This window comes from Xiphophorus hellerii, chromosome 13 (assembly GCF_003331165.1).
Source record: "Xiphophorus hellerii strain 12219 chromosome 13, Xiphophorus_hellerii-4.1, whole genome shotgun sequence".
NCBI classification, from domain to species: Eukaryota; Metazoa; Chordata; class Actinopteri; order Cyprinodontiformes; family Poeciliidae; genus Xiphophorus; species Xiphophorus hellerii.
Window position 1 is genome coordinate 22,343,661 of NC_045684.1, and position 22,222 is coordinate 22,365,882.

Here is a 22,222-nt window from a genome sequence, read left to right on the forward strand (position 1 = left end):
CAACTGCGCCACTGTGCAGCCCACTACTTCAAATGGTCAGAAAAAAAACATTTGCTGAATAAGAAAACTGATCCAACTCCCCCTGCTGTGTCATCCTCTCTAAGCATTTGTCATGCTGTGTTGAGCGAATCATCAGCGGCGCAAGCAGAGTGTCTGCATAGTGCAACATGGGATTAAATAACAGCACTGAGTCACGGCTGCGACATTTCAATTCCAGTATTTGCACATTTCATAGCAGTAGTGCATAAAATAAACCACATTTGTTTGGCGCCACTGAGTTGAGCCTGGAGATCACAACAAGTATGTATGCTGGAAATTTTTGTTACTTCAAGTCTCGTATCTCACATAACACGGTAATGGAGGAAGATAAGTAATGGTATGAAATGGTTCCTTGTTTGGATGGTTGTAGGTTGTAAGTGGAAAGATATTAGTCTGTGGACCCAGGATGAAACCCTAACCCTTTTTTTTTGTATTATAGGGTATAGAAATTGATCCACCTTAGAGCTTCGCAGGGAAACAGTTAATATGCGCATCATTAAGGTGCCATCACTGTTTCCGTTTGATGATGCAATCTCCCAGAGCCAGGATTTAAACAATCCATCTGACAAAGGAGGCTGTGCATGCTAATAGACTTGCATTTAAATCACGGAATATACTAATGGCCAGCTGGAGCGTTGCAATGTGAAGTTCACTGCAAGTTTAGGAGATAACAGGTACCCTGTATACTGTCGCTGGGAGAAGTGCAACATGAAGAGATTCCATGAAATGTATGTTGAAGACATTTAAACACAGAGTAGCTAAAGTTTGCACTGGTGAAAAGGTTAAGGGTGACAAATGCAAACATTTTATTTTATTTTTTTGATTACAAAAAATACCTTCTCACAGGTTGTTGATGCGAAAGTGGTGAATTTAGGAATCGTAGATGATTTGCTTGAATTCAGAGCATGAGATTGAAGAAAAACGCTTTCAGAACCTGTTGATATTCTCACATTCTCTTGGGTTTTCAGATATTGGCTTCAGGAAGAGAAAACATCTAATGAGCAGCAGCACTGCTGATGTCATAGGAGATTGGGGAGACTGGTTTGGAACAACTGACATGTGAAAGATTGCTCAAATTACCACTCATTTCAACAAAGTTATTTCAGCTGCAACATTCAGATAACGTCAAAATTTAGCTTGAACAACATAAAAGCGTAGATCCTCCCTCCCTTCAGGGTCCTGGTGGCGGTGCAACCTTCTGGGAAGACTTTCTTGTTTCACTTTGTGTCCATCAGTCAATTACGCATAATTTAAATAGCACAGCCCACCAAAGTATTGTGGCTGATGGTGTCCATGTGTTATCATCCTGTCATGTCTCAAACCGGTCCTCTGAACATGTCCATATGTTTACTGTACTACCCCATACCACATATTGCCGGGTTTCTGCTTTCCGAAACCTTGTTGAATCTTTGCAATCACATATTGAGGCAGTTCCATGAGTCCAACCAAAACTACTCTGAAGGGTTTTCTAATCAAGTGGCTGGTGAGTGAATACTTGTGGCTATTTATTGATACAAATCCTGGAATGCTCTGTCAGGCTCCTAAAGTGACCTTGATATGGAGCCATTAAGGAGGTTTAGGATGACGCAGTGCACCCTTACTTGTAACCCTCGTGTCACATTACCAATACTGTGCAACTAATGGACGTTTACTCATTGCCTAACCGACTCTGACCTCTCTGAGTGCAACTAAGCACACACACATGCTCCGGCGCACACATACAATTGAGCAAAACAGCACGCATCATTCATTTCTGTAATCAGCGTGCCAGCAGTATGTTTGTCTAATGATCCGTGACGCATTAGTAAGCTTTGAATTGGGTCTCAAGTGACTGGACACGCATGAAAAATGACACTTTAAGTATGATACGTGTGCGCGCACACTTTGAATGTGTTCTGTCTCTATTATGTAGAGGACATTTTGAAGGTCTGCCATGAGGAAAACATTTACTGTTTGGACGCTCTGGGGGAATGGCAACCGCTCGATTCACCAACGGCGTCTTCCAAAGGAAGGGAGTAGCACAAAAGAAACAGAAGCAATCTTGGGTTGCTCAAAACCAAAGTGGATTTCATGCTGTCGATATATCTCCAGTGCTTTTGCCATGTCTGCTTTGTTGTTGCTTATCGGCCAGGCCGCATCGGCAACGCTCGAGGGCAGGCGAACGAAAAGGTCAGGCGATGCCGAGAAAAGAGGAAGGAAGGGGAGAGAAGGTACAAATTGGAGAAGTTCCAGGCAACGAGGATAGGAGGACTGATTGAAAGGATGGTACAGGGTGAAAAGAAATGCCCGGCCATTATTCCCAGCTGCTGCAATGGAATCGCTTAATGAGAATCCAAGCGATCCTCAAGACTGGAGTGAGAACAAAAAAAAAAAAGAGAGAGAGAGACGAGGCAGTAGAAATGTCACGGAATGGTCCACTGCCAAGGGAGTGGGAAGCAACGCTTAGCAGTAAGTGATTTGCCTTGCTGTGAATGATGAGCCACATCTGCAAAATAAAGTCATCACACAGGTGTACCATAATCTCCCACATTTATACTTCCATCGCATCCATCCATCCATCCATCCATCCATCCATCCATCCATCCATCCAGTCAGCCATTGTGTCATCCGCTTGCATAAAACCCCATGAAACCTTTATCTTTTTCGACTGCAGTCTACCCATTTCCCCCAGAACATCCCGTCTCTCCGTGTCCCCTGTCTGGCCCTTTAACCCTCCTTTCAGCCACCCGTTGCCCTCTTCTCCTCTTCTGTTCAGCTCAGCAGTGCTGGCGCTGATTTATGCGTGCACTTCTGCCAGCCTAAAAGCCCCCCCTTCACCGCCTCCTCACTTTGATGCGCTGTACGACTCCGGGCGGGCTCTGAGCCGATCCCCTCGTTTTGATTTGTGCACAGTCGGAATATGGTGGAAAACCTATATTAAAAAAAAAAGATGCTGGTAATGTCGTTTCGGCATCTTGGTGTCTGTAAGTGTCAAGGCTGTCTCTTAGAGCAATTATCACGTTTGAACAAATTTGAAAAGCGAAGCACACTTTGACTCGGTTTTGTTGCCAACTGCCTCGAAGCACCTCTAATTAACGATGCTTCTAAACAACGTTACCCTTTTGACAGGATCTCTCTTAAACTCTAATATTAACTACACATGGAGTTTTCTGGGGTGAATGAGGACATGTTTGGTTTTTTTTCAGGACTTTCTGCTGCGTACTGAAACATCTGACTTCCAGGTCCGCTTATGCAAACAAATATGGACTGTCAGCAGTTCTTTGTTTCCATCAGGTGCCAACGCATCTTCGTTGCATTTAGAGGATATTAAACAGACTTGGAAAAGACTATCCTGTTCCACCTACCCCGCAAAAGTCACCCCAAAAACACTTCCGTTCATATTGAAGGGTCCATGGGGACATCAGTGCCCTTATAACCATTAAAGGGTTAAACTTGTCGTCATATTTTCACATTACCACAAACTTATGTTTGTCTTATCTTGATTTTATTTGCCAAAGTCAAAATAGCAGCTTTGAAAGGGTCTTTCAAACTTTTGGAGTTTGCGTTTGTAGTTTTGTCTTGAAGTGACACAAAGGGACTTTTTGCCATTTCCAGACACAAACGCCTTGAAATGGCATTTGTGTCTTAGCGCTACTTAACTCAAATGTATTAAAAAGCAATTAATTGAGGACAAACCAAGAATACTGGTCAACATAAATTTGCCAGGCAAGTAGCTTTACTATCAGAAATGTAGCCAAGATATCCATTGCAACTCTGGAGAAGCTGCAGAGGTCGACAGCTCAGGTGGAAGTCTGGGTTTTGGAGTGAAATGGAAAGAAGAAAGTCATAGTTGAAAGTAAACCTTAAGAAACGTGATACTTTCACCACCATCTTTCACTTTGGGGACTGTGTGTTAAATGATGTGAGCCCATAAGGTTTCATTTTGTGTCACATGACCAGAGCGCCGTCTTTCACATGTCGCTACACCGCTAGGTCAGACTGCAAAAGGAGATATTACACATCTTTGAATCTTTAAAGGCACGACATACTGTTTTATTTGCACAAAGAAACTGACTAGCATTTATCAGTTTTCATTCACTCCCCTAATACACATCTGCTGCTTTGTGTTGGTCTGTCGCTTAAAAATTATTTCAAATTGCTTTGATGTTTGTAACTTGCAATACTCGATGTGCAAAACAAAACTCACTGAAATGCTGCTCACCAGTATTTCAGTGAGTGTGTGACCTTTTAGTGCCCTCCATTCTTGTTAGCAGAGTTTATACAAGATAAGCAGAGAGAAATTAGTGTATTCTTTTTTTTTTAATCAAAGGTTATGTCTCCATATTTTTCTGTTTATATGCATTTTTGAAATTTTCAGGATCGGAAACCTCTGCAAAGGAATAGAGATTAGTGTTCTGCCTTTTAATATAGCCACGTATTAGCATGGAAAACATTTTTGCACTTACATAGCAGACAGCTCTGCTGGAATATGAGTAAACAGCTTTTATTGGTGTAGACCTTTGAGTAGGTAAAAAAAAAAAAAAAAATCTGCCAAGGGGGTCAATGCATCGCTGCGATTCGGTAGTGTTTATGTTCCGTCTGCACTTAGGCGTAATGCAGGAAAAGGCTACGGCAATATGAATGCAGTGGAGTGGAGTGTGGGCATAAAAGCGAACAAAAAAAAATAAAGAGAAAAAACATCAGGAGGTGCGAAAACTAACATGGATGTAGGATTTAGTAAGACATGCCTTCTCTTCCTATGCAGTGGATCTCAAAGGTGTACACACACTTCACTAAACCCAACGGCCACCAATGGAGAGACGTGATGGTGCGTTGAATGAACGTTTATTCAGATATCATTTTCGTTGAGGTGGATGAACTTTTCCAAATGCTGGTCCCTTTACTTAAAACTTTCAGGCTCCTGTTAGGTTAAAAGTGAAGAAACATTTAAGAAGCTCAAACTGAAAAGATTGTTCGGCAAAGCTGGGAATCAGGTTATTGCACATTTTTAAGTCTTCACATTTTGTTTCATTTGTCGGGTGGAAAAAGATTTGCAGTGATTTATCATCAGAAGAACCTGGTATTTTAACAAGGATCTACTGTAAAATCCACTCTTTCTCTCATAAAATTGAAAATATATTGATTATGAGTTACTGTGTTCAAGTCCAAATATATTTTTTAAAACAGTAGAATATATATTAATGTACTTACACATGTAAATACATGAGGTTGTAGCCAAGTGGCTGATTTCCATTTCTAGTCCCATTGAAAGGTTGATGCTAAAACACATAATAAAAAAACAAAGATAAAAACCACAAAAAAAACATGCAAGAAATTCATAAAATCCATTCCTATTTACATATTGATGCTGTTCTAAGGGATTTTCTCTAAGCTGCTTCCAAGATTGCGCCTTGGTAATGGAGACATGTACTCACACCAGACACAAAAGTTAAGAAATATCTCTTAAAAATAAGGGTTGATTTCAGTTCTCGACGGGGAAATCCAGCAGAACGCATGTGCAGCGAGGCCCGGAGCAAAGACTGCTGTGCTCCCCATCCATTAAAAACCCAGTTTAATGCTTCTCTTGGATATTAGAGACAGTAAATCTCACATTTATACCCAAGTTAACCTTACAAAGGAAAACTCAACTTTGTCTAGAACTATAAAGCCTTCCTTCATGTCATTTTTTTCTTTTTTCTTATAATGTTCTCAAAACCCCATTGACCACTTCCGTAGGATTTGAGACGGTAACGTATGTCAGTGTTACCAGTAAACGCCAAGAAACTAAAATCTCTACGCATTTATTGTCTTTCAGCAACCCGACACATTTTTTCTGATTTGAAATAAAACGGCAGAGCAGAGATATTAAGGTTCATATCGCTGATTTGAAAAAAAAAAAAGACATTAAAACCTCGCCTCCAAGTTAAAAACAATAATTTCTTTCATCTTTCATTGCCCACTGTTGTGATCCCACTTCAAAATCTTCATCTACTTTTGCAGCTAACCAGGGAAAAATTTTAATTTCTCCTCTCTACAGACACCTGAAGCCCTGTTATTTTCATTTTTTAAGCACAAGTTCCATCATTACAGTACATATGATCTGCCACACTAAAAGCATGCAGCGTGTATACAGTATGTAATGAGAATTATTCCTTCCTTCTGCGTCTGACTGAACGATCGGCACCGTTGGGCGTCTCCCACATCTTCACAGCACGATGGAAAGTAGAAAATCAGAATTCATGCCGGCAACTGCTCCCCAGCTTTTCCTCCTGAGCTAATCAGAATCCTCTATAGGGTGTTTGCCGTCACTGTTCTGTAATGGGATCTTATTCGGAGTGACTGGTTGTTAAGGAAGTTGCTTGGGTTGTCTAAAGATAATCCAGCGGAAACCCTGAAGAAGGTATTAAAAATCCGGATGCCCTGTCATCGGTGTAGGACTTCGGCTTTTAGACTTTCAAATGTGTTGTTTTGTGCATTCCTTTTATTCTTTACACAATTATTATGACAAATGTTAAAACTGAAGAAAAATGGGGGGTAAATAGCTGGTATTAAGGCAATAAAAAAAATATATATATATATATTTTAATATATATACATATATATATATATATATATATATTTCCCTAACTTATTCAGTTGTCTTGAAAGCTTTCACAAGGATTCCTGGATGGTCAAACCATGCACTATGTTTCTAAAACATAGTGCATGGTTTAAAAACTCTGCACAGACAAGATTCCATTTTCTGACAAATATTTTATGTACTTGCATTACCTTTGAATAATACGTCTTTGACTATTTGTTCACATGTTTCTGTTATTGTTGAGAAATCTACCCAGAATGGATCACACTCTGGAATACACATTTTGTACGCGTTCATATTTCTGAGTTTTTACCAAAAAACACGTAATAATCCAAAGATTCACCAGCCTACCTTAACATGTCCTACTGAATGGTAACGACACTAAGCAATATGTTTTACTCTATATTTAGTTTGTTTGAAAATGTTCAATGAAGTTATTGCAAAAATATTTCTTTGTTACAAAACCGAACACGTGGTCCCTGACCTTACCTTACCTTTGTTTGGCTTGTGAAGACAGATCCATTAGGTAACTAAAATTCCAACAACGCATTTTATTGATTTATTTGATGCTGTGACCTATTTAATTATATTAACGTCTATACTTAGCGGAGCAAAGGTGGTAATTTTATTTTTACCTGCTGAAAAATCCCACTGAATCAACAACAACCAAGTTCACATAACTGCTGGTTGAAAATATTATTACCCAGCATAATGCTACTGTATGCTGATGCTCTGTCTGCAATGATGAAGATTTTCTAATCTTGGCTTGCTGAATGCTTGGAAGCCGGAAGGTTAATTTTCGCAATTGTTTTCAGCTAAAATAAGAGTGACTTTAAGAAGTTAAGATTGCTCTGTGCCTATCGCCACTGCTAACGTCCCTTGTTGTCTCCTGATTGCTGTGGTCAGGGCCCAACCTACCATCTCCTGACCCGGTATGAAACGGCCTCGGCGCACAGCCCTGCGGAGGGATCGCTGGAGCATGTCTGGCACTAATTAATGCCCTTACTGCAGCCTCTTGTTAGACTAGGAGATGTGGGGTGAGGAGAGAAAGCAGGAAAAGAGGGGACAATCAAGTATCGATTGCATTTGCATAAACCGCTGCAGTTGTTTTAAGCCCTCTGTGACCCCGCCGGCTCACAAAAAAACAAAAAACAAAGATGGACCAAACAGGAAAAGAAAAGAGGCGATTAGTCGAGTCGAGAGAGCCTCTCCTGCAATGCGACATAGGCGAAAGCTTCTTAATCTCACTGTTCCAAAGGCTATGCCGCAACTTGTTCGCTTTGTAATTTGCACCAATTATGGCTCCATTAGTGGAACCACTGTAGGGCGACAGGAGATAATGATGCTTTTCTCTTCAGTTGGTCATCAATATAATAGGTTGAATAAAACTCTGGAGGTGATGAAGTCACTTTGGCTTTGTTCTTTGCAATGGCACCGGCACTAAATAAATTAAACCTCAGAGAGAAACAAAGTGTAACGCAGCACAGGGGAGAGAACAATGTTATTGCTCTCCTCTCTTATCCGTTTGCTTTGTGCTGTCCGTCTGACTGGCAGATATTTCGGCCCAGTTGACGGATGATTTGGAAAGTGCCAACTACTTTCTAGTCGGGCTTTGAGAACAGATTTTGAGTTATTTAATCCTTCTCTATGGACACGCTTCATTTTTTTTTTTTTTTGATAGCGCTATGTTTGCAAACCAATCTGCCAATTAACATTTCTCCTTTCAAAGCAGTGCTCGTACATGGAAATGAGCTTTTCTTGCTATGTTTAGCTGTGCTAAAAGATAAAATGCTAATGACTAAAGCCATATGTAAGCTAACCAATATTCATTTTCATTTAGTAGTAAAAACCAAAAAAATCAAACGGGATCCCTGAGGACATAAGGTTATGCCAAGTGGATTGTCATCGCATATAATAAAAAAAACCCACAAACAATATTTGTTCATTTAAAGCTGTTTTCGGTGGGTTTGACGTCATTTTCTTGTTGGAAAACATATTTTTGTCACGTTTTACCATCAAACCCGCACTAAGAAAGGAAGGTTGAAATTTGACCCAAAGACATCCAAACCTAAAACTTATCAATTAGAAAGTTCTGGAACAGTTAAGCAAGTTTAACACAGCCAAAACTGAGACCATCTTCGACATAAAACTCTGCAACAGAAAGTATTTTGTCTTTTGTGAGGCCTTAATTATTAGCTGGCAATTTGTCTTTTTTATTTATTTTTTTTTAACTGCATCTAATAAAAAAAAAAAAGTTTTTTGGAGGCATTTCTAAACTTGCTTCCTGTTTTATTCCAGTAACCAGCATCACTCTAAACTACTTCCATTTTACATCACTGAGTATGGGAAGTGAAATGATACGCTGCTTAGCTCATCATTTGACCTTAAAGCAGATGAATGAAATTTCATGGATTATATCTCGCATTTGACTTTTGCTGCAAGCGAGCAGACTTTAAATAACTCATTTGCTCTCCTCCCTGTATCCATAGAAGCCGGCGGTAAGCGTCCCACACATCTGGGGCCATCCCTGGAAGCGTTACCTGCTGTGTGCATGTGCGTCTGTGTGAGCAGAGCACAGACTGTATGTGCCATCAGCATGCAGTAATCATATGCGTGTGTGTGCGTGTGTGTGTGTGCGTGTTTGCATACGAGTTTTAATTTCATCTCTTGTGTGTACGTGGGAGCTAGCAGGGCAGATCAGTGTCCATGCTGAGGGCTTTGTCACAGCTGACCTATATTAGATGAAAGCAGCTGGATCAGTGGCCTGCAGGGACAGCAAAAGAGTTGTGTTCTAATTATCTCTGCTGCAAGCTAGCAACACATCGCACACATGCACGCGTAGACGCAAGCGCGCGCCGGCGTACCACGCACACTTCCCTGCAAATCGATAAGGGCCGGTGAGAGCATCTGCCATGTTCTGTTTGATGAGCGGCGGCGGCGGCGGCTCCTCCTGTGCCTCATGTCATACAATGCATATTAAAGCCTCGTTTTTGCTGTTTTGTTGGGGGGTTTTTTTGTGATGATGGTGTCCTGCGGTCTCCGGGTGCAACAGCACATCACACATCTCGGTTGTGCTTTGCGAGACGTAATTGCAAGGTGATCACAGCGAAAATGAAATCAAACTCTTGTTGTGGGGCGAGGGAATTGGAGGAGCGCGCCTCCTCCAAGACGGTTCAAACTGAGCTGGTGCGGCGCGTCTATTAGCCGCCGTTGCTATGGAGCCCAGAACTAACACATGCTGAGGGTGAGCATTTGTCTTAATGAGGCGCAGGGAAAGAAAAAAAAAGAAAAAGAAAAGGGAGCTAAGGCTTTCAGTAATCACTATAGTAATGCTAAGGCTAATGGAGGGGTAATAAAAGCACATGGAACCCTGTGGCACCGTTTAATGAGACTGCAGTTAGCTCTGTTGCTCTTAGCTTACGTAGCATGGAGGGGATTTATACGACCATATTCATTTTGTCTAATAATTATCTCAATTTCAGTGTACAATAGCAATGCAAACACACGTTTGCATTGCTATCGAGCAGTGTGTTCTCTCGTAGAATTACTTCTGCTTTTGTCTCGGCAACGGCCAATCGGTCATTTGCATTGAGTTCCTTACATCAGTGTGAAGCAAATTAGATCCACTTTTCTTTGCAGAATGGCTTAAATTCAGGCACACAAAAGTGTTTCCAGCACAAACGGTCTTGTCACGGCCATACATTACAAATAACATTCAAGTTCAGACTTTGACTTGGTCAGTGGGAGTCATACTTGCTGGTGTTATCTTGGTTTTGTTTTGCTGGATTAGTCAAATGTGCTCGGGGTTTAAGGTCAGGAACTCGTTGGTTTGATCTTCTACTTCAGGATTTATTGGCAGGTAACAGGAATCGTTGTTTTATCAGATACAGCATGTCACCTGTGTCTCAAAGAAGCAAAGCAGTCCTGCGTCATGATAAAACCACTAGCTTTACGGTTGATGTGTTTTTGTGTGTTAGTTCTATGCCAGATTGAATGCAGGGTGTAGACTCCAAAAGGCTCTGCTTTTGTCTCACTGGTTCAAAAACTATTTTGTCTTTAAGGAAAACTGACCAAAATCCTTCATGTTTTGGTCATGATGAGTTTCATCTTCAAACTTCCCAATATAGGGCATTTTACTTTTTTTGTTATAAATCATTAGAAATGACCTTAACTGAAGTACAGTGCATTGCTCTGGGTTCATGCGTCACTACCTGGTTGAGTTATTAGCTGCGTTTCCATTACAAATGTGCTCAAAACTTTCACTGTTCCGCTAATGTCAAAAATAATTCACCATTGCTCCGTTTGCATTAAACGAGAAATGCAATTAAACTCACACGTGAATACGTTTGTTAACGCGATAAGTCATTAAAAAACATGACGCGTCATGAAACTCTAACTACTTCCTGTTGTCGTCGTCTTTGTGGTTTGCGCCAGTGCCAACATCCAGTTGTTGATTATGTGATGCTAAAAAAACCCAAAAAAAACATTGTTTCCATTGCAGTTTTGCTAAATAAGTCAATTTCGATACGGCTAAAAAGCTACCTCATCCTTGCACCAAAACTTTTTATCAAAAAAACTGGAGTGTTTTTTTCAAAGTTGGCGTGTCTAAAGAAGCGGTTACAGGTTTTACAGTCATCTGAAGTCATCTCGGTGGTTTCCAGGCAGCCAACAATTGCCTCTAATAAGCTAAAGTACCTCTCTTATGGGAGTTGGTCCACATGGGAGGGCGAGCTCACAAAGGTGTTTTTATTTTTATAAACAATTATAAACAATTTTATTTTTCAAAATGTCAAGTGATGCAAGTATGCGGTCAAAGAAAATGCAGCTATGCTCTTGGAGTGTCTTTGGTAGTCATGGCTCTGTTTCTTTAAACTGGATCGTGACATGATGCTTTTCGGGATCTTTTAGCCTACTTCATGCTGTTAGACAAGTTCTATTGCAGTGATTTATTTATTCTTTTTAAATCTAGTAATTTGGCACGAATCATATCACTCTCAACCAGAAAATTGTAGCTATTACAAATAAGTTATGGATCAACATGCAAGGGCTTAGGTATTTTCGCATGTTTGGTTTGGATATGTTTATCATTTGAAAAAAGCTTTTTATATTAGATGCTAAGCTGGAGTATTTAAGTTTAATAAAAAAGCAAAACAAACAAACAAAACCTTCCTCCTCCAACACTGCAAATGGAGCAACACTATTTTGTTCTTTTCTGAAGTTCAAATCATTTCACACATGCTACCTTTCGGATGTAATTGGAGACAGAAAGCACTCAATTAAGCCAGTTTAGTCATCCCCTCTTCTTTCCTTCTTTCTTTTTTTTTTTATTGCTTCCGTTTCTTTCCCGTCCTTCACACACAGCCCTTTATCTCCGTGGCAAATTTCACTGCGCTGTTCCCTCCCTCTCCTCTTTTTTCATATCCTTCTGCCATCCCACCGTTTGTAGCTCCAGGGCCCGTAGAACAGAACAGCGGGGAGCTGAAGTGTGTTAGTAAGGCAGTCGGGGGAGCTTCTTGTTTTGGGACCCGAAAAAAGAAAAAGGAAGCAGCACACAGGCGCAGATTTTCCACCACATTGCCGGCGCCGCAAGGGACCCGTTTACAGGTCAGAGCTTATGGGGAGAGGTACCTTCCCCCTGAGGGGGGGGGAGTGTAAAGAAATGGAGCTAAATACTTATTGCCAGAAATGTGTGATGCATGATGTGAGGTTTGTCTTGTGTGTGCTTCCCTGACGGTTCTCTCCTTTTCTTTCTCTTTGCTGTTTTCCCCACAGACTCTGACTGGTTCTGATTTATTGCACTGTCCCCTTCTACGTAAAGACATGGAGCACCTTTTTCTGACGAGACTGTGGTAAGCTGATTGTGGGCATGAGCACACGCAGGCACAGGAGTGATTCCTGGAGCTGCTTGTCACCTGAGTTCTGTTCAAACTCCAGTCTTGTCTCGTGCGTCCTTGAATTCCAAGCCCCGGAGAGATTAACCCAGATTAAGGGAAAAAGCTTAATACAGTGCCTTGCTAATATATTCACGCCACTTAATTTTTTCACACTTTGCAATCGCAAATTTTTCTGTATTTTATTGGATATGTTAGTCCAGTATCCATTCAAACCGGAAGGAAAGTAGTAAAATACTAGGGTACCTTGCATTTGAATTCAAGACCCCTGAATCAGTATTTTGTATTAGTTCTACAAAGCATTTTGTGTCGCATTTAAAGTAGAAATTTTTATTGGTCCTTTTTGCCAAACAGCTGAAGTTCAGTCAGATATGGTGGACGGCTACTGTGAACAGCAGTTTCCAGGTCTTGCCACAGACCAGGGATGCATCTGGGACTTCCAGGACTCCATTACCCAAAGACCTCCAAATCATTTCCTTGCCACAGTGGATCCATGTTTATGGTTGCCAATAATGAGTTATCATCTAGAATCGCCCTGTATTTGGTTCCATCTATCTTTCCATCAACACTGAACAGTTTTCCCAACTCTGTGGAAGGATAGCAATCCCAAAACAAGATGATGCCGCCACCATATTTCATGATGTCCATTTCGTCTGATTCAACCAAAACACCTCCTTCCACATGTTTGCTTTGTCCCCTACTTTGCTTGTGTGAAACTTCAAACTTTGAGTATTCACTAGCGACGTAGCAAGATCTCGTCTTACAACATCTTCTGATATTAAAACGTCACATTTTTTGTTGCAGTAACTGCTGTCTCAACAAGTCCTACCAAGTTGCAGTCAGCTTGTCTTCGCCTGATGAAGTTATAATAGCGAATGCCCAGCCATCATTTGTTTGGCAGCAATTTGGGTTACCAGTCGGAGCGATAAATGGCCACAGAGCGACGGACAAAAACCAAACAATATGTGAGCACTGGGAATTGCTCAGTTGCTGAAATGGGCAGAGAGCATCACCATAACAACTGACGAAATGTCTGAGAGTGCAAAGAGCGACATCACAATCACAGCCGCAATCAGTTGAAACTAGGAAATGATAAGCGTCGTACTGCAGATCATGCGTAGTTGAAGCTCTGTCCTAAGCTCTGTAGAGATAAAAAAATAAATCAGAAAAATGCACAAGTTTGTTGAGTTTGTAGTGAAAATCAGTAAAATACAGACTCCAGGTCTTTTTGAAGCATAAAGTTGATTTTTGACATTTTCTTGAAAGTAATATTAAATCTTACATCTAAAAAAAATACATTGTGACTTGTCCCATCTTGTGAGTTTTAGGTATCACTACATCTCTAGTAGGTACCAATTAGTTAACTTCTGGGAGAGGTTAGTGCAGGATTTTATCTACGCATTTCAGAGTAAGATGGATTCATAAGCATGCCTCAAATCTGATTTTTCCAATTCACAATTGCATAGTACTTTGTATTGGTCTCTCATAAGTTTGTAACATAACGTGACAAAATGCTACGTGGGTGAATAGTGTTATCTAAACACTGTACCTAATGGGATGCATAGAGTTCATGGCCCTAAATTGAAAGCATTTTGAAAGGTGTTTGGTGTTAAATTTGATGTTTTCAATTTATCACTTAAAGTTCCTCAGATGATAATACAGCAGTTTGAGACGCAGCACTTCTCAGGAACCGGGTCGGCCCGGTTAAACACACATATAAGAAAGTTCTGCTTTTAGCTTTTCTGTTTGCCAGAGAAGGAGAGCGAAACAGAACGAGATGAGAGATGTCCGACATGTGGCTCACACAGTAGTAAAGTAAAAAATAGCAGCCAGGGCTGACCGATTGTGCTGGCTCGAGGTTGTACTTCTATTCTTAGACTCGCTCTCCTCCTTTCCCTCCCTCTTTCCTCTTCTTCTTTCTCGTTTGTCTCATATTAGTGCTTTGACATCAGCGCTCAGTCCATCTGGTGTCTAGAAGTAATCTGGATGCATTGCCTCTCAAATGGGCCGAAATGACCTAACTATCTTCCGTGGATCTTCCTCACGACCGACTGTCATTTTTATTTATCCGCTGTCCTCGTTCCCCCTTCCACCCCCCCCCCCTTTTTTTTTTATCAATCACTTCCACAACTGATAGAGCTATGCATCTGCTTGTTATCCTGAGATGGGTTTAGTAAACTCTGAGGCTTCCACTTAATTATAGCTGCAGAGAGAGTGCTACTGAAAGACTGAATGCATTCTGTGTTTGTGTGCCTGTTTTGCTGATGGCATTAAACCTCCAAATGACTTGTGATGTGCCACACTGCTAAAATTGCATCAAAACGGAGCTGAAAACCTTTATTGTTTAATATAGCTGAGAAGGCTTTGCACTGTTGCCATAGCAATATGTGTTCATACAAAACACGTGGGATGTGGCGGTCCGGAGCCCTCCGTACGTACATCAGTGCTGAGATAAGTACGGTATGTCATTTTGACGTTATGTAACACCGTGCATTGATTCAATGTGTGTGTTGATGTTTTCATCTGATTTGGCTCCTCTTTCCATATCCGTTAAATCTCACACACATTGAGTGTGTGTGAACGTATGGCGGACATAACATATCAATCAGCTGTTTGTTAATTATCTTTGCTGTTGGTGCTTGATGTGGGACACTGATTCCTTGCATTTTGATTTCTTTTTTTTTTTTTTTTTTTTGCTGACTCATGTTTAGATTCCTAAAAAGTTACACACTGGCTAATCGAGGTTTAACACAGTTATTGGTTTCAACAGCCATTTATTGTGGACACGTCTCATAAAGCCTCCCAAAAATGCCATCAAAACTAAAAGTAAGGCAACATAAACTCAAATTAGTTCACAGGAAATAGAGGATTTACATACTTAAAAGATGGAAATAAAACAAAACTGTACCTCATTAATCCGCATCGACTCCAGAGGAGTAAAGATGAAAAACCTCTCAACCAGCTTCTTCAGGTAGAATGCCCCATGTTCTAAGTGCACCAGTTAATGTTTCCCCAGGGCAACAACGTGGCTTGTGGAACGAGATATAAGTTCCCCATCACATTTGAACGCACCTTAACCAAACAAAGGAACGGAGTGTGGCCATATATGTGTGGCACTGACAGCTGCCACACATATATAACTTAATGTTTCATATTAAATAACATGTAACTACTGCATCCTTGAACCGTACAACAAAACAATGAACCAAAGACACTACTGTTGCCTTGACGGCAGCTACACCTTAATAATGATGGGGGGGGGGGGGGTTTATTGTTTTTTTGACAATTTTAGTGCAACATCCAAATCAACCACATAGAATACCTGTTTAGCAAAGATCATCACTGCTGGGAAAAGTCAACACTGGGGTTTGCAATGAGGTCTTGTTCCCAGGAATCCCGCGATGCTGAAATTTCTGTCGCGTGTGTGTGTTGAGAACACTGTGTGAATCTAATTAGTGCTGACACTTTATCAGGAGAGGTAAACAGCCTAATAAATAAGTGTTGAACCCAAGACTTGTCCAAATTAAGTGTTGGCCAAAAAAGGTTTTCCTAGCTACCCTTTATTCTTGCTTCAGCCTGTTTGTTTGTTAGAGGATGCTGACGGTGCCTTGAGTGACAGAGTGGGCAAGAAATGGCTTAACCTGGTGGAGCAGTTTGGGTGTCTCTGTAAAGGTCACCAGTCCATCACAGGATGTCCCTGGGAGTACATGAAGCGTCCAGCCCCAGTGAGGCTTTGGGAGGGCATGCGAACTCTACAGAAAGACTCTGGCTAAGATCTGAACACGGCACCGTTCCAACAGATGTCTTTACATGGCTATTTTTATGTTTCCTGGTCCTTTCATTTTTTTTATTTATCCATGAAAAGAATACACAAAAGACCGGACTTGTTTAATCCATAGATATCGTTCAACTGTATTCAAAACCCGAATCAATTTGAGCCACCAGGACCACCTTATTGACACATCAGTCAACATCTCCATCTAAAACAGCTTTTCACTTTTCAGAGACATTTTTCTTGTTGCTTTGACAGAAAAAAAAAAGATTATCTCCTCCTTTTAGGGTTATTTACTTAGGTAGTTCTTGCTGTGAGGCAACCATGTAATCACTACTCTCCTGTTCTTGTCCTAAACAACTTCAGTTCACTGTTCAACTAACAGTGAAGAACAACAAACACTGTGTTGTTCAGGTCAGACTCAAAATAACATAAAAGGGGACAATTTCTGCTTTGTGTGAGTACGGTGCGGGCCTACGTGTGAAGTCCAGCAACAGCCAAGATTAAAACCATGGAACTTTGTTACATGAGTTGACAATGTGGACAATTATTTTTGCTGGGATTTTTTTTTTTTGAAGACACTGAATTAGAGCGAACTGTATTTCTGACTGAACTAGACCAGGAAGACCCTAAACTGTGCTTCAGGCAAGTACAAAGCCACACAGATCCAAACTGTTGCCTAAATTAAATTATGTCGTTTTGAAGCATTAAAGCATTAATCTACCCAAGTGGAACCTAAATATAAGACTGTAAACCTCCCCACAAATGAGCATAACATTTCTTTTCTGTTAAACATGTCTCTTTAACAATATGGTAAGCTTTGCAAAAAACGTCAAAAGATTACTCAGATAAAGCCTCCTGTATCCTCTTACACTGGCGTGACTCCTGAACCGCTGCCTTGTGTGCAGCACAATACATGTATCTTTATTTCACGCGTGTGGGAAGTGGCCGTGTGCCCAGTTGTCCTGCTGTCGGCCGACTGTTTCTGGGCAAGTGACTTCAAACGCCAGCTTTTTGGAGCGCTGATGGACAGCATCTCATTAGAAAGCACATTAGGGTGTTTGTAGTTTGGTTTGCACTGCTGTGATGAATTGGCAAGAGAGAGGGGGCCTGCAGGAGAGCCCGTCACCATGTGAGCAGGGGCGTCAGTATAATAATTGCTTGGGGTGACGTTTCTGACGCTCCTGTGTAATTCAGTCTTTTTTGTAAATCAAAAATATTAGAGTAGGGATACCATAAAGTACATAATTATAAATTGCACAGCTGACATCACCATGCAACTGGTTATAGAGCCACTGTTGTTTGTTCAATGTGATACTTTTTTTTTTTAGGATATTTTATATTGGTTATTCTGTTTAGTTTTGAAAATAGGGACAATAGAAGTCACAGAGTTAGCACTTCCTGTTTAGCGATGCTAAACAAGAAGTTTAGCATCCGCTAGGCGGAGCACAGCCTAAAGGTTTGTGAACAAAAAAAATCACATGTAGAGTCACATATCTACAATGAACAGCTAATTATATTGGATGAAATAATTGATATTTTCAGGTAATGAAAATGATTTAAGAGCTAACAGCACATTTAGCATTTAAGCTGAACATGAGTCAGCTTCACATGTCATTTCAGCATCTTTTTTTCTTTTGCAGTTTTACTCAGACCAGTGGTGTGTTGAATAATAAAGCTAATGACAACTATTCAGGCTGCATCATTGGGAAGAGTTATCTATCCGTTTAGCAACCACGGCGAGGGCAGAAAATATAGTATGAACACCTTGAACCTTTTCAAATTTCTGTTGACTTGAACATGTATTAGTCGTGCGCTCCACACGTCTTTTTAAAAGCTTTTGTTCGAAGGAAACCTTACAAAGCTCCATTTGCAGTTACACACAAACCTAAACACACCATTCGCAGCAAGAAACACAGTGGTGGCAGCATCATGTTGAGGATTTTATTTTTTTTCCTAATCAGGGAAATTAAAGTTGAAGGGATGAAGGACAATGGCCATATGCATACTGTGAGACTTACTATACTGAGGTTTAGACCAAAGTATATTCATTAGAATAGTCCAGTCAAAGTCCTTATCTAAATTTAGCTTATAGTATGTAGCAAGGCTTGAGCATAAGCATGACTATAGATGTTAATAGGTTACTGTGTAAGTTATTTCCAGGAGATGAATTACAATAATCCAGAAATGGACAAAGACTCCTCCTATTTATCTCAGCCAGCAGCTAAATTAACTTTCAGAATATGATTGTAGAAAGTTTTTCACACCATCCAAAAAATGGTTACAAAAATAAAAAAAATCATACAATGAATCGCTTCACTATAACTGAAGTGAACACTTTGAATCGGCGGTAAGAAGTAAGGGCTTATAGTCTGTGTGAAATGTGACACAAGTCTGGTTTAATCAGTTTCTAATATTCACTTCTTCCCTCAAACTCTGTGCTTTATCCTCCAGCTGTCAGTTACTTCGCTCTCTTCCTCTTTCAGAGTGATTTATGGATATCTTTTATCATTTCTGAAAGTAGGGTTCATCTGTACTGAACTACACAACTCCCGAAACGGGGAGAAAGAAACACGGTAAAGATTCAAATAAAGAGGCTACATGCCGCGTGCGCACGCCTGGGCGTGTGTGCTAACAAGAGAAGAGTAGGAGAGAGGGGGAGCGAGGCGCTACTGTCTCAGACTTCACATGATTTAATCAATCCCATCCATCACATCTGGGTAATTAGACAGCAGCATGGATCGCATGACCAGAGTCCATCAGTCAGAGCGCAAACACACGCATGTGCACCCCCACACGCCTCTCCAGTCTTACTCAAACACATCGCAGCTTGACAACGAGGGGAGTAGGTGTCGTCACCATCACTGCGTCCACTGAGGGTTAGGGCTTTTAAAAATGTGCGGACACAAAATCTTTGGGTTTATATTTTAATCTAAATGTTATATATGATTTCTGTTTTTTTTATTGTCTTGTTCTGAAGAACTCTGCTCATTCTTTTGAAGAAATTATTTTTGAAATACGGCTGCTGAGATGAGCTCCTCCTTCATCTGCCTTGGTGTTTCACCGAGCCACCGCCCAGGCTGGCAAATTACAGGCATACATACAAATGCACATTATTTTTTACACTTCTAATGTTAGAAATAAAAAAAATAACCATTTATGGTCACGCTTTATTTGAAGTTGTACTAAAAGTTGCATTAAAAGTCCATTAAAATTGCCAACTTTGTCCTGTTCAGTGAATAGTGACACTTTTAATGCAAAATTGTACTAAAGCTTGCATTAAAAGTCCATTAGAAGCGTCAACGTTGCATTAAAAGTGTCATTATTTACCGAATGATTCTTCATGACGACAGTCATAAACATTCATAAAGACTCCTTCATGTTCATGACAATGTCATGTCAATCTTATGCACACCCTTCAAATAAAGTGTTACCCCCATTTATTACTTTCATTCCTCTTCATAATTGTGTTGGTCTACAAATTAAAATCCAGAAGAATGTTTAAAACGTGAAAAGTTCAAATGGATTATTTTTGCAAGGCACAGTACTTCAATTATCAAAAATAACCCTTTTGTATCCTCAACAGTATATTTTCATAGATATTGTTTAGTTTTATGACAGCAGCCTTGATACAAGTTTAACGTTTTTTCATCAAAAGGCTTTTTTCAGTTACTTTTATTTTGGTAGAATTGTGAAAGTGCAGGCCATCTAAATGTTTCTTTAGCGTTAACCGAGCACCGCTTGAAATTTGAAGCCGAGACAACAAAATGCTTTTCGACACTGCAGACACATCAAGTCTTCATTTAGATCCTTTCTTGTACTGAGAAAAATGTTCCTGTTCGCGTGAGGGTAACATTTCAATCTCTTTCGAAAGGAGGAAGCAAAGAACGGCGACTTTCCAGAGAACACAAAGCGGATTTTGAATAAAGATCCACAAACCTGATTATCGTGTAAGCGGCTTGTTTTCAGATCGATTAGCCGTGACCGTCCTGTCAGTCTGTGATGAGTTCTGTTTCCTGACATTTAAATTTGAAACCCTGAAGAAATCTGACACAATTACAATAGACGAACTCCAGGCGCCAACAAACGGATATCGACGACCTAAAACAAACAAAATAGAAGCTGTGTTTAAACACATTCGGTGGAAATGCACAGAACGCTTCAGCGACATGTGAAATGTTTTCTTGCTCTTGTATGGAACGTTGTGGGAGCGAAATATTGGCTTTGCTCCTTTAAAACAATGGAGGCCTTTTGTCGCAGCGTGAAACCCATTGCATCTGCTTTGTGAAAATTCACAGATTCAAACGCCACAAATCAGTAGCTTATGATCGAACGCGTTAAGGGACAAACAATTCCCCTTTCAATGCAAGCTGCAGTCTGAGCCGGTGCAGTGCAACACGAAAATGAGCAGCAATCTCTGGATTCGGTTACAAAACAGCAGCATTGGTAGAGCTACCGAGAGAGAGAACCAAAGATCTCCCCACAATTATCTTCACGTGTTGACATTTTTATGTATTTCTGCATTTTTTGGGGGGGTTTTAAATTCAAAGCTTAATCTGTGCCTTCAGGCTAACTGAGACATCACGTTGCCAAATGTGATGCAGATTTCTGTCAGTGTCGTTTCCCACCGTATGGTTAAAATAATTATAGTATTTAATAAATCAAAAAACCCCCAATAACGGTTCCTGGATAGGAGCATGATGTGCGTTTAGCATGCAGATTAGCAGTAATCCCTTTAAAATGAGTCGCTATTGTTCATTTGTAATCGATACAGAATAGAATCTGTACGCTTTGGGTTTATGTTTACATTAATTTGATGGGAGAGAAAACATGAGATTATATAAATTTGTGAACGTGTGCCTGTTTCATGAACGCCTGTGTTTATGTTAACGTCACTGTCTGGATAATTTACTACGGATTCCTACTGCGTTCACACACTTATCCTTTTAATTTCCTCTGTAAAATTAAAAAGGATTCCTGCAGATATTTAATGAAGAATTCCGAATGTTTTATGGTTAAGATAACTTGCATTCATTTGTACAATTTCAATAGAACGTTTTCAGGCATTAAAGAAAAGCATAACTAAAAGAGATAGATGGATGGACAGATAATCAATGCACAGATGGAAGCAATCCTTCAAACGAGGACAAAACATAAAGTCTATGACGAATGATGTTTATTTCCATATTTATTCAGACCTGGGAAATAGTGCCACTTGAAGAAAATTGCTTACTTTCCCGGGCTGTGTAGCAATCCTGTAATTACCTCAACAGATGACAGAGTTTTGTTGTCAGAACATGTGGCAACGGAGTATTTCCTCAATTTGCCTTCGTTGGCTGCGACATTTATCTTGTCGTTTCCATCTTCTGCTTCGGCTTCCAGCGCTCGCTCTTAAAAACCGATGCAACAGCAGATCTCATCCTCATTTGCCATTATCGCATCTCGCGTTCCGTTGCCGCGTTTGTCGCCCTGTTTCATTTTTAGCGCTCACAGTTGTTGTCTGAGCAGGTAAGAAGATGACTTGCATTAAAAATGAAGCACATTTGTCACGGAAAGCCGAGAACGAGAGGCGCAGTTGTAGAATTGACAGGATTTAAATCTTTCTCAGTGTACCAGTCTGCTGGGCCGACTGTGTGCATTGATGTCTCTTATGTTCTCATGTGTACCTGCTTATACAGAAATAAGGTAATTACATAACTTGGTAACTTCTACATGCTTTAAGTCAATGCAGTGGTTCCCAAAGTGTGCGTCGCACCCCCTAGGAGGGGCGCAGTGCCATTGCAGGGGGGGCGCGGTAAACGGTATGGATGAATGAAAAAAAGAAGAAAAAAAAGTGTTTCACTGTAAAGATGGTTTTGTTGCAACCTGAAGTGCGAAATAAATTTCAGTGGAGTTTGAAAACAAAATATGTGTATAGGTTTATGTCTGCTTGAACGATGTGTGTGCCCAGTTGATTTTCTT

General features: G+C 40.4%; 1 protein-coding gene across 1 annotated transcript in view; it reads left to right on the forward strand.

The window, feature by feature from the left end:
• dlgap3 (discs, large (Drosophila) homolog-associated protein 3) overlaps positions 1-22,222 on the forward strand; it is a 162,766-nt gene that overhangs the window by 72,558 nt on the left and 67,986 nt on the right. The window contains exon 2 of the mRNA XM_032580380.1: positions 12,371-12,447. The gene's annotated coding sequence lies outside the window, so the exon portion shown is untranslated. The remainder of the gene's footprint in view (positions 1-12,370; positions 12,448-22,222) is intronic.